The following is a 12,167-nucleotide window of genomic DNA, read 5'->3' as shown; positions in this document are numbered from 1 at the left end:
TTTCACTGGATACTCATTGTCATTGAGTTAAACTCAAGTTAGTTAGTAATCTTGGACTCATTGAGAAAAGAGCGAGCACTATACCAAGATATGATAGACATTATCTAGGGGTAATTTCGATCTCTTGCGCACAACTATTATTGAATAGACTTTGCCATAATTTATTAACGATCATACATTATTGGTCGCACAGGGTTTGGAAAGAGTTTATTCGGCAACACCGCAAGGATTGCAAGGCACCACTTAATGTAGTTGAAATATCAGTAAGTTGTACTATATATACTTCCCCACGTGTTTAATTACTATATCGTACTTCAATTTATGTGTGAGATGATGAGAATAATCTTCTTCTCGTACAGTGGTGTTTGCGGCAGGAACCAGGTAATAGCTTGTGTGGATACTACGTTTGTGAATTTATCAATGCATACATAAGAAGAACTCCTGAAGATGTCCTCAGAGTACGTATATATCAATTTTTATTTATTTTTAAATGAATATATATATATATATGTATTAATACTTTTCCTTTTATTTCAAATGCAAGACTGAATGGTTGAAACGAAGGGTCATGCAAAAAGACCATCTGAAAGCAGTTCAAGAGTTAATAGCAGGATATCTTCTAGAAAAAGTGCTAAATCCCAACGGCGAGTTCTACTTTGATCTAAGGAACTAATGATGTAAATTAAATGTTTATTGATACCATTATTTTCGAGAACAAGATTATGAAAGTGTTGTATATATACATATATATCTATAATATATATAGTTTCATACTTTATTCGAATATAATAATGCTCGAGATGAGAATTAGATGTAATTATATGCGTGCGTGTATTTATATTAGCAACATAGAATACGTACATAAAAACATATTATATATTAAACAAATATGTGTAACTGAACTGAAAACAAATTAAACAAAAGAAAAAGAAAAAGAAAAGAAACCTTTAGTCCCGGTTGGGGTTACCAACCGGGACTAAAGGGTGCGGCCAGGTTTGCTCGGCTGGAGGGCCTTTAGTCCCGGTTGGTAACACCAACCGGGACTAAAGGTCCCTCTTTAGTCCCGACTCGATGACCCGGGACTGAAGGTTCCACCTTTAGTCCCGGGATCGTTGTTCCGGCGCGGTAACCGGGACTAAAGGCCGTTACCGCCCGGGACAACAAGTCCATTATGTAGTAGTGGCATGACCATGTATCATAAATGGGCACTACTAGGGCCTGGACGTCCGAACGGATGCCCGCAGCTGTTGCACGCCCGCCCTTCCCCCTCTGCTTCCCGCACCCGCTGCCACGCAATGCTCCATCCCTCCGCTTCCCACATGCATGCATGCGCCCCAACAGCTACAACAGACAGCTGTGGCAAGTGAGTCACATTGCAACATGTGCGATATCTGATCTACTTTTGAAATATTCATATGAAACATTTGCAAGATGCGTTTGAAGACAAATGAAACATTTGAAATATGTGTCTAAAACACTTGCAAAAACACCCGAAAACATTTAAAAACCATTGCAAAACATATGCAACATCCAGATAAACGCACTTGCAACATATGTGTGAAACATATGCAACATCCAAATAAAAACACTTGCAACATACGTCTGAAAAAATAGATGAAATATTCAAAACAGACGCTTGCAACATACGTGTATAGCCAGTGCAACATATGCAATATCCTGATCTACTTTTATAATATCCATATAAAACATTGCAACATACCTCTAAAAAATCTAAAACAATTGAAGCATACGTTTGCAACATAGGGGGGAGATGTCAGGGCCGATCGATTCCGCCTGTCAGGGTGGGAGCCGGCGGTGAGCGCGGCGCACAAGCACCACCACTCCACCAGTACGGTCTGCGCTCGTGGGTGCCCTTGCCTGAGCTGGGGACCACCTAAGGCACCCCGGCACGTGCGCCCAGCCGCCATCGGCGGGGACAACGGCGAGGCATCCCGATGGCGCTGGGTTGGGGAAGAGGCCGGGCCGCTGCACGAACTGAGGGAGGAGGAGGCGTGGTCGGCTTGGGTGGAGAAAGAAAGCAGCGGTGGGGGTGTGGGGCTACGCTGCTGCCAACGGGCGCGATAGTGAGGCCGAGAGATGGAGAGGGCGAGATGGAGCGGGGAGATTTTTTTCTTGAGAGAGGCGGGCGAGGCGAAGGGGGAAGCCGCGTCCGTTCAAACGCCCGCGTCGAAGTATTTCCGATCATAAATCTGCAGCAAGCTGTTGCTTCATGATCGTCGCACCAATTTTTTTCCATCATGCCCATGCATTCGGTTGATATAGTTAAATCGGTTCAATTTATTTGGTTATTTAGTTCCTCTCCCAACGCACCCAAATCCCAATGGAAAAAGTCAACATTGCCTCCCTTCACTTTTGCGAAAGTCTGCTTTTCTACCATAAACTCTAAAACTGGGTAAACCACATCCCTGAACTTTTAAAACCGCTACCTCCCTGACAGGTTATAAGCGGTTTTCAAAGGCAGTTTTGTCTTTTTCTTTTTTATTTATTTCGGTTGAATTTTTGAAAAATCATAGTAAATCACATAAAATCATAAAATGAAAAAAAATTCAATTTTGTTGGACTCCATGTGAGTAGATTTACACAGTAAACATATAATATGATATGCTTTAGTATATTTTTTTATTGTAGCTTTAGATCTATGCTCTTATGTAATTAATTCATAGCTGCAGTTTCTATGGTCCAACTATGGTGAAATTTTTATGGTGAACTAATTATTATATGCTTGACCTGTAGCAAAAAATTCAGCCGCCAGTTGTAAAATGAGAAGGGGCGGGCAGGGGAGTGGGTCTGGTGAGCGGGGTATCAGAAAGTATGCGGGGGTGCCTCGCGCGCATGATGGGTCGAGCAGTCACCTACCGCGCGACGGGTCGCGCCATATCCTCGTCCTAATTTTTGAATTGACGTGGCGTGGCTTACGGTTTCCGGCTTTTGTAAATCAGGAGGCTTTTACCTGTGCACCATTATAAAAGTTGATAATTACACACAAGTCACTAAAAAAGTTGAATTCTCATAGGTGCCATTGCTCTGAACCATTTTGCCCTTCACGCCACTTCCGTCAGATTTGGCGCTAACAGTGTCAAACTACGGGTGTGAAAAGTCAAAAATACCCTCATATTTGAATATGCAATTAATTTTTGTTGTGCATCTTAATGAACTAAAATGAAAAAAAACTCACAAGTAGAAAGTTATGGATCTCGACAATATCTACAATTTTTGTATAAAAATTATCTTCATTTAATTCCATAAAAAAATATATGATTTGATATGATTAATATGTCTTAGAAAAATCACATTTCTGTATGGAATCAAATAAAGATAATTTTTATATAAATATTGTAGATCACAACAAGATTTATAACTTTCTAGTTTTGAGTATTTTTTTCATTTGAGATCGTTAAGATGCTTAAAAAATTAATTGCATATTCAGATCTGAGGGTATTTTTGACTTTTTACACCTACAGTTTAATATCGTTAGAGTCAAATCTGACGGAGGTGGCATGGAAGATAAAAGAGTTCAGAGTAGCGGCAACAGTCAGAACTCAACTTTTTTAATAACTTGTTCATAATTACCGACTTTTACAATGGCACAGCAGTATAATATAATTAAAAGCCTCTAAAATCAGCCAGGGCGGAGGCGAGAGCTTCTGAGGGCGAAGCGTCTTGGCGCGCGGACCAGCGACGTCGTTGCTTGTTCAAGTGATTGGTTCGTGCCTTCGTGGTAGTTGCAGTTTGGGTTTGGATCGGGATAGAGGTACGAGATGATTTAGATCTACAAGTACTTGCATGCTTGCAGTTGGATACATGGATTAGCAATGCCGCCTGTAATCTGGTATTCTTACTCCGTATTCGTTGATCTCCATGATGATTAGCTGTCTGAAAAGAATCACCTAGTATTACAGTGACGAGCTAACAATCCAAGCGATCTGAGAGACAGACATTTCGTCAAATCCTCAATGCTCTGTCGAATATACTAGTCAATTCTTTCCCAACTGCATTTCACTAATAATGTTCACAAACTCAATCTTAGTTTCAGCTAGTGTACAAAACTCACCTCTGAGACATACATCTTGCTAGCAGGATTTTTTTGTCAATTTTAGCAGGCTACTCATGGCTAATTTCACTACTACAAAATGATTTGTGGCAACGCCTCTCTTTCTTTGTAGGGGCGGCTCTATATTGAGCCGCCCCTACAAATGGTTGTTAACTAAACCGCCCTTACAAATAGATTTGTAGGGACGGCCGGTGTTATCAGCCGCCCCTATAAATGGCCTGATTTATAGGGACGACTCTATATACAGCCGTCCCTACAAATCAGATTTGTAGGGGCGGAGCGGCTCAATATTGAACAACCCCCTACAAATAGACACCGAGTATTAAAAATTAAACACTAGAATTCAAATTTTATAAATGACCTCGGATGGAGAAACAGTAAAAATTGTAGATCTCGAAAGTTATGAAACTTTGTAGTTCACAACTTTTTATTTGAAATCATCTTTTCAAGAAAAACTACGTTTGAATTTTCAAAAAATTGAAAATTTTAATTTTTTAAACGACCTCGGATAGACAAACAGTAAAAATGAAAGTTGTAGATCTTGAAAAGTTATGAAACTTTGTAGTTAATAACTTTCTTATTTGAAATCATCTTGTCATGGAAAACTATCTTCGAATTTCTCAAATTTGAAATTCAAATTTTATAAGTGACATCGGATGGAGAAACTAACAAAATAAAAGTTGTAGATCTTGAAAAGTTATAAAACTTTATAGTTGACAACTTTTTTATTTGAATTAGTTTAGGGCCTCAAACAATCAATTTATGCTTAGTTTTGTATAATATGTGGGGAACCAAAATGGATGGTAGACATGAGTGATCGTGAGGTGCAGTGGTAGAGGAGTTTGCGCGCGAGGGAGAGGTTGCGTGTTCGAATCCTGGTCGACGCAAAGTGTGCAAAAATGGTGAAAAAATGCTGCAACCATAGAGTGGGTGTGTGGGTGCCGGTGGGGACCTCCTCGGATTAAAAAAATTGCTATTTTTTGCCTATTTTTTCGTGATTTCTGAAAATTAATTTGTAGGGGCGGCTCAATATACAGCCGCCCCTATAAATCAATTTGTAGGGGCGACTGATAACACCAGCCGCCTCTACAAATCGATTTGTAGCCGCCTCTACAAATGCATTATTTGTAAAGGCGCTTGGGTAGGGGCGGCTGGGTAAACCGTCCCTGCAAATCCTCTAAAGCCGTCCCTACAAATACTATATGACCTAGTGTTTGTCATCAGGCCTGCTGTCACCGAAGACGCACTAAACTATCTATCTATCTAGGTTCCATGGGCCAGGCACCACTCCAGCGAAACATGACTTACTGTCGCTTGATCGCTGCAACACTCCAGCGAAACATGACTTACTGTCGCTTGATCGCTGCAATGTATGACCTCCTGATTGCATGCAAGTTAATGGCTACTTCTCTCATGTTCAATCGTTCTCTTGGCGATAGACGCGTGCAAGAAAGAGCAACTTGCACCACTGATAGCAAGCATCGATAGATCTCCTGTTCTGCTTCTGGCACTGTTTGTACAGAGCACTTGCATTCTTCTTGGAGATGAGCATCAATCTTGCCTAATATTTTATCTGGAAAGTGACTCCACAAAGCTAACAATGTTGAGTTCATTCTCAAACATCGGGTCAGTTGGTCGTTTGCCTATTACCATCTCCAGAAGTACTATTCCAAAACCGTAGACATCCCCACATGTTGATGCATGTACACTTTGACCATACTCTGAAAAATAAAGTATATAAAATCCTCTGATTAGTTCCTTAACTTTTTAAGAAACGAGTAAAAGATTGCCTTATGCAAAGGTTTGACGTGGCAATGAATATATTATACACACACCTGGAGCAATATATCCTATAGTTCCTGTCACAACAACTGAACTATTAAGCCCAGAATGTCCACCTTCTGTTGACCTAGAATCAAGAACTAAACTTGCAATGCCAAAGTCTCCCAAATGGGCATTCATATCATCATCAAGAAGGATATTAGTTGGTTTCAGATCACAATGGACAATAGGCCTCCCACAGTCGTAGTGTAAATATGCCAAGGCATCAGCTATGCTGACGGCTATGTTGATTCTTTCTATCAAGCCCAAACGTTTCATGGCTACGCTTGAAGGTTTGTGATGCAACCATGTGTCAAGATTCCCATTCTGCATGAACACATAAATTAGAGCTTTAAAATCGTTCCCATTGTTGTCTATCGTTGAACAAGCCGTTAGGATAGGAAGAAGGTTCTGATGACGGATTCTTCTCAACACTTCACATTCTGATATGAAACTTCTGTCTGCACATCTCATCCCAAGGTCAAAAACCTTAATTGCCACTTGCATTTTAGCAAGAGTTATTTTTCCTTTGTAAACTGAACCATAACTTCCTCTGCCAATTAGGTTCGACTCACAGAAGTTTCCTGTAGCTTGGACTAGATCATTGTAAGAAACTTTAGGGAATTGCTTACCAAAAGAAAGCAGCAACAAGTATTGCCTTTTTGATGTCTTCTTCTTCCAATGGAATATAACATATGCCAGCATTATTAGTGACATGAAGCCAAATATTGGGATCAATGTTTTGAACAAATTGTTTATGGTTCCTACTCTTCTAGAAACAACTTGACATGAAGGCATATGAAAATCAGTGGCTCCTCCACAAAGTCCAGGATTGCCATTGAGTGAAACAATAGTAGCATTATTGAATAAACTGTTTCTTGGTATTTCTCCTTTGAAATTGTTGTAGGAGAGATCTACTTTAGCGAGAAGCTCTAGATTATTTAGAAAAGCTGGCATGGGTCCAAACAAAAAGTTATGGGAAAGATTGAGTTCTCTCAAGCTAGATAGATTGCTGAATGTGGTTGGGATGTTTCCTGTAAGAATATTTTGGTCCATTTGAATAGCCTCTATGTGTATGAATTTGCCTAAAGATTCAGGAATTCCCCCACTAAATTTGTTTGATGAAAGATTTAAAGTGGTGAGTGGTAAGTTACCAATCTCAACTGGTATGCCCCCTTGGAAATTGTTATGGCTAAGGTGCAACTCTGTTAGTGCTTTAAGGTTTCCCAAGCTAGGTGGTACAAACCCGGTGAATTGATTTTCGGCAAGAAATAAAGATGTCAACTGTGTAAGAAGGGAAATGGAAGGTGGAATTGTCCCGATGAATCTGTTTGATCCGAGATTTAATATTTGTAGTTTTGTCATCTTTCCAATCCATTCTTCAGTTGTGCCGGTAAGGTTGTTGGCATGTAGTGATAGTCCAATTAAGTTATTCAGTTTCCCAATACTTGGGGGAACTACTCCTGACAGGCTATTGTAAGCCATTAGCAGAGTTGTCAGATTGGGCGATAGGTTTCCGATCGAATTTGGTATGGCTCCATGTAGCTTATTAAAAGACAATGAAAGTAAGTTTAGAGAACTACAATTTGCCAGGGAATGGAGGAATTCCCAGCCTTCATTATCTGTCGATTGAAGCATGTTTCTTTCAAGGTTAAGATGATACAACCCTGAAAGGTTCCCAAATGAGCTTGGGATTTGGCCAGAGAAATGATTTCCTGGTAGATCTATATCTTCTAGAAGTGGAGGATTTCCTAGGGAAGCTGGAATGTGACCCTCGAAATTGTTCTCTCCCAAGTATAGAGCCGTGAGATTAGGTAGAGCATCGCCAATGTTAGATGGTAATGTGTTGCCTAGCATATTGGATGCCAAGGATAATCCCTGAAGGGAAGATACATTAGATAGATCTTGTGGGAATCTACCTGATAAGTTATTTATGCTTAGGTCTAAGAACTCTATGTTTGGCATCTGCCAAACCACAGGAATTTCACCCGATAGGTTATTTTGGTCGAGGTGCAACTCCAATATATTTGGCATTTGCATAACCTCTTTAGGAATGCTTCCAGTGAGTTGATTTTGTCTAAACCAGAGTATTTGTAGATTGGTGATGTTTCCAAGGGCTGCTGGGATTCCCCCAATGAGATAATTACTGTCAAGGTAGACATGTTTTAGATTGGTAAGAAAACCTATTCTGGGAGGAATAACACCAGTGAGGTGGTTTTCAAAGAGATACAAATAGGCTAGGTTGGATCAGTTTGTGAGTGCGTCAGGAATGGGGCCGTCGAAGCTATTATTGGATAGATCAAGCTTATGAAGGAAGGCCAGATTTCCAATAGAGGAAGATATATTGCCAGCTAAGTTTTTGCCGGAGAGGTTGAGTTGCGTAACACGTAATGGCCGCCGTGTCGAGGTGCAGTTCACACCATACCACCGACAGAAGTGGGTATCAGGGTTCCAATTGTTCAAGGCTCCATTGCGATCGAGGATGCTGTTCTTGAACTCGAGCAATGAGTGAAAATCTTCGCTGTTCTCATGAACTGTGGAGCAATGGATGTTGCCGACTCCATAACACAGCACTAACAGAGGCAACACCACAACCATGGCGAGTTTCGCCGGCGGTTTGGAATGACGCATGATGCACTTAATTGACACCTGCAATGATTAATAAAGCATAAACTTGGCGCTATTACTAAAGAACCCACGCTGCGTTTATGCTGTAAATCAGAGCTACGAACGATCCTCTTTTTCAGAAAGGGAAGGCAGGTTCCCCCTATATCGAGAAACCTGACACAATTACAGCGAGTAACAAGCTAAAACGGATAATTAAGTACGAACACCACTAAGCAGTAGCGAGAGAGTAGGGTACCTCTGCTCCGCCGGCAGTCCTTTTGATCTGCTTTCTTATGCTTGCTAGTGGGAGTTTGAAGCTTTAAGTTGGATGCTCAACTGGTAGATGAGACCCCAGGGGGTTTAAAAACAGTTTACAGCACCATTACATCCACACACGACGCCATATCTTGGCTTGACCGCCATCTCAGCGAGGACCCTGAGTCCGTCAAACTCGCCAGTTACCGCCATTTTTCCGCTTCCATCACGTCGCGCAGCTGCGCCGTCGTTGTTTGAGGTGGACAAGATTGTTACGGCGTGTCCAGCCTGGAATCCCAGAGTACTTTTCAGCAGGAAACGGACAGAGATATTCCAGGCTGATGTGCGACCTGTCTGGTGTGGTTTCGATGCTGGCAAAAATTAGCTCGTGAATGGTCTACGGTGTCAGATTTTCGTGTTGAAATCAAATTTGTTTTATTTTTATTATCGTGCTTCCAGAATATATCGTGTGGACATGATTCATCCATAGGTTATTTTGATAGCTGACAGGGTAGAGCAGCGGGTCAAGTCAACTTACAAGTCTATGACTATCTGTACACTGCCGTGCTTGGCACGATTCTTGCAAACTGTGAGTACCGTTGGAATTGGAAAAATATCTAGTGAAACAATTAGATTTATTTATGAAGGGTAAAATAGTTTTAACTATACATTATTGAATTAAAAGAATAAAAAATTTACTAATTTGAGCATGAGATAAATATGAGATATTCCTCCAAAGAGACAAATATACAATCTTCAGGGTTAGTTTTCCCCAAATTTGAAATTTCAAGTTCAAACTACGCACAATCACCATCATTGAGGTGGTTGGCGTTGGGAATTATTGAATAATAATAGTCAGCACTTTCATTAACGTAGCTTAACATATGGTGCCGTTGTTTCACCATCGGGTAGAGGCCCAGCAATGCAGCATTGCTCTGGGTCACCTCACTCTAGCTCTCTGCTAGCCTGCTTACCTCTAGGTGCTAAAAATATAGAAGTGATTCTTACTTGCTCCCCGCCAGAATCTGTGTGAGATTCATAACCCATCGGCGGATGGGTGTATAATCAAACGGCATAAGCGTAATCACATGGTTGAGCTCATGTTGCTCACGCAACAATGACGTCAATGTCCTAAGGCACAGCCATACCTTACAATGACGTCAATGTCCTAAGGCACAGCCATACCTTACAATGACGTCAATGTCCTAAGGCACAGCCATACCTTACTTAAGACACCATCAACAGTATGAGATACTCATAATATCTTACCATTACTAATTATAGGCACCAATGGAGAATAAATTTTAGAAATTCTCATAATAATCAGAAACATCTAACTTTAATTTGACAGACTTGAATCATTAATAGCCATTCAATCTATTGTAATTTATAAAATATTTACCCACCTTTGCCATTATAAAAAATACAAAAAGTAACTCATTATTTCGCAACTAAATTACCCACCTCTGCCACCAGACAAGATAATTAAAAGTAACCCCTAAATTTGTATACAAATACCCACATCTATCATTATGAAAGATAATTCGAAATAACCTTATTTTTAAATGTAAATTACACACTTTTGTAATTTTGAAACATAATTCAAAATAACTCCAAAACATTGCATCTAAAATACCCATCTTTTCCATTATGAAAGATAATTTAAAATAACCCTCTAACTTTGCATCTAAGTTTCCCACATCGACCATTATGAAAGGTATGTATTATAAAAAAAATGCAAAGTAACCTCCTAAGTTTGCATTCAGCCTACCCATATATGTAATTATGAAAGATACTATAAAATATTACTTTTATATTGTATCTGCTAAATCTGTTCGATTAGCGTCAGCCAGCAAATATACAATCCATGATTTCGATTAGGGGAGTATATAGCTCCAAAAAAATGCACTAACGGCCCATCAAACTAATCGCATCAACCAAGGAGCAGCAAAGTCGGATCATTCTCCTCAAAAAAAAAAAGCAAAGTCGGATCACAGACAAATTAACGGCGCGGCGTGGCTTACGGGTTCCGGCTTCCGGCTTCTGTGCACTCGTGCAGTACAGGAGTAAAATGAGCGTCTCGGCGGAGGCGAGTCGTCCGAGCCTCTGAGGACGAAGCGTCTCGGCGCGCGGGCCAGCGACGGGCCGACCGGCGGCCGCATCGACGGGTATGTGAAGGGATCTATCTCATTAGTTGTTGCTTGTTCAAGTGATTGGTTCGTGGTAGTTGCAGTTTGGGTTTGGATCCGGATAGAGGTACGAGATGATTTAGATCTACTAGTACTAGATTGCACGCTTGCAGTTGGATCCACGGATTAGCAATGCCGCCTGTAATCTGGTATTCTTACTCCGTATACGTTTTTTAGAATTATTAACTCCGTATACGTTGATCTCCATGATGATTAGCTGTCTGAAAAGAATCGCCTAGTATTATAGTGACGAGCTAACAATCCAAGCGATCGGAGAGACAGACATTTCGTCAAATCCTCAATGCTCTGTCAAATATACTCGTCAATTCTTTCCCAATTGCATTTCATTAATAATATTCACAAACTAAATCTTAGTTTCAGCTAGTGTACAGTACTCACCTCTGCCACATACATCTTGCTAGAAGGATTTTTTTTTTGTCAATTTCAGCAGGCCACTCATGGCCATGGCTAATTTATCATCAGGCCTGCTGTCACCCAAGTGAAGGATCGAAAACAGTGACCAGAGGAGGTGAATTGGAGCCTCAAATTTCTTTCGAAATATCCAGCCGCTATCCCAAAATCACCGTAAACACGTGAAGCAAACACTGTGATGTCCATAATCAAAAAAAAAAGATGGATGTTCCTTAGGAACACAGCAGGACACCACGAAACAAACGAACCGAAAATCACTTACAAGAGCAACGATACGAAAGCGGTACACTCAACTCCTATAGACAAGGAGCAAGTTCCCAACCCTAAATACCCAAGCCAACTAGTGACAAGAGTACTTAGAAAAGATCCTCGAGTCGCTAGAAAACCAACGCAAAAACCGGATCACGAATCAGAGCTCAAACGCTCAAGAAACGGAAAAACAACGCTGCAAGACTGCTGTACCCGGACAGCTACAGTGTTTGTCCGGTGCTTCCGACACCTTGTGCGGTGCTTCTGTACAAAACACGTACAGCACATGAGCACCAAGGAAATCAACCAAATCTCGGCCCAATCAACTCCAAACTCCACCAAATTTTGACTAGAGGATCACAAGGAGTTTGGGAGTCTATCTCTAAGAGATCATCGCCTAAGATTGAGCCTAGCCATGGGAAAATCAAATCTTGCGAAGAACACGGTTCTTTCTCCCCGAAAAGGAAATCGGCCAAATCTTTGTGCTCGTGTGGATTCATTCAAATTCCTCTGGTAGGAAGGTTCAACATACACCCTTACAC

At 40.8% G+C, this 12,167-nt stretch overlaps 1 long non-coding RNA gene and 1 pseudogene across 1 annotated transcript in view; one reads left to right on the top strand and one right to left on the bottom strand.

Moving 5' to 3' along the window:
* Positions 1-5,224: 5,224 nt before the first annotated feature.
* LOC136477698 (receptor kinase-like protein Xa21) lies at positions 5,225-8,873 on the bottom strand (annotated as a pseudogene).
* Positions 8,874-10,625: 1,752 nt separating this feature from the next.
* Positions 10,626-12,167, top strand: part of LOC136474236 (uncharacterized) — a 39,570-nt gene continuing 38,028 nt past the window's right edge. Inside the window, exon 1 of the long non-coding RNA XR_010762883.1 lies at positions 10,626-10,923. This is a non-coding gene — a long non-coding RNA (uncharacterized lncRNA). The remainder of the gene's footprint in view (positions 10,924-12,167) is intronic.

This window comes from Miscanthus floridulus, chromosome 8, assembly GCF_019320115.1.
Source record: "Miscanthus floridulus cultivar M001 chromosome 8, ASM1932011v1, whole genome shotgun sequence".
Lineage (NCBI taxonomy): Eukaryota > Viridiplantae > Streptophyta > Magnoliopsida > Poales > Poaceae > Miscanthus > Miscanthus floridulus.
Note: the sequence above shows the minus strand (reverse complement) of the source record. Positions and strands in the feature narration are given on the sequence as shown.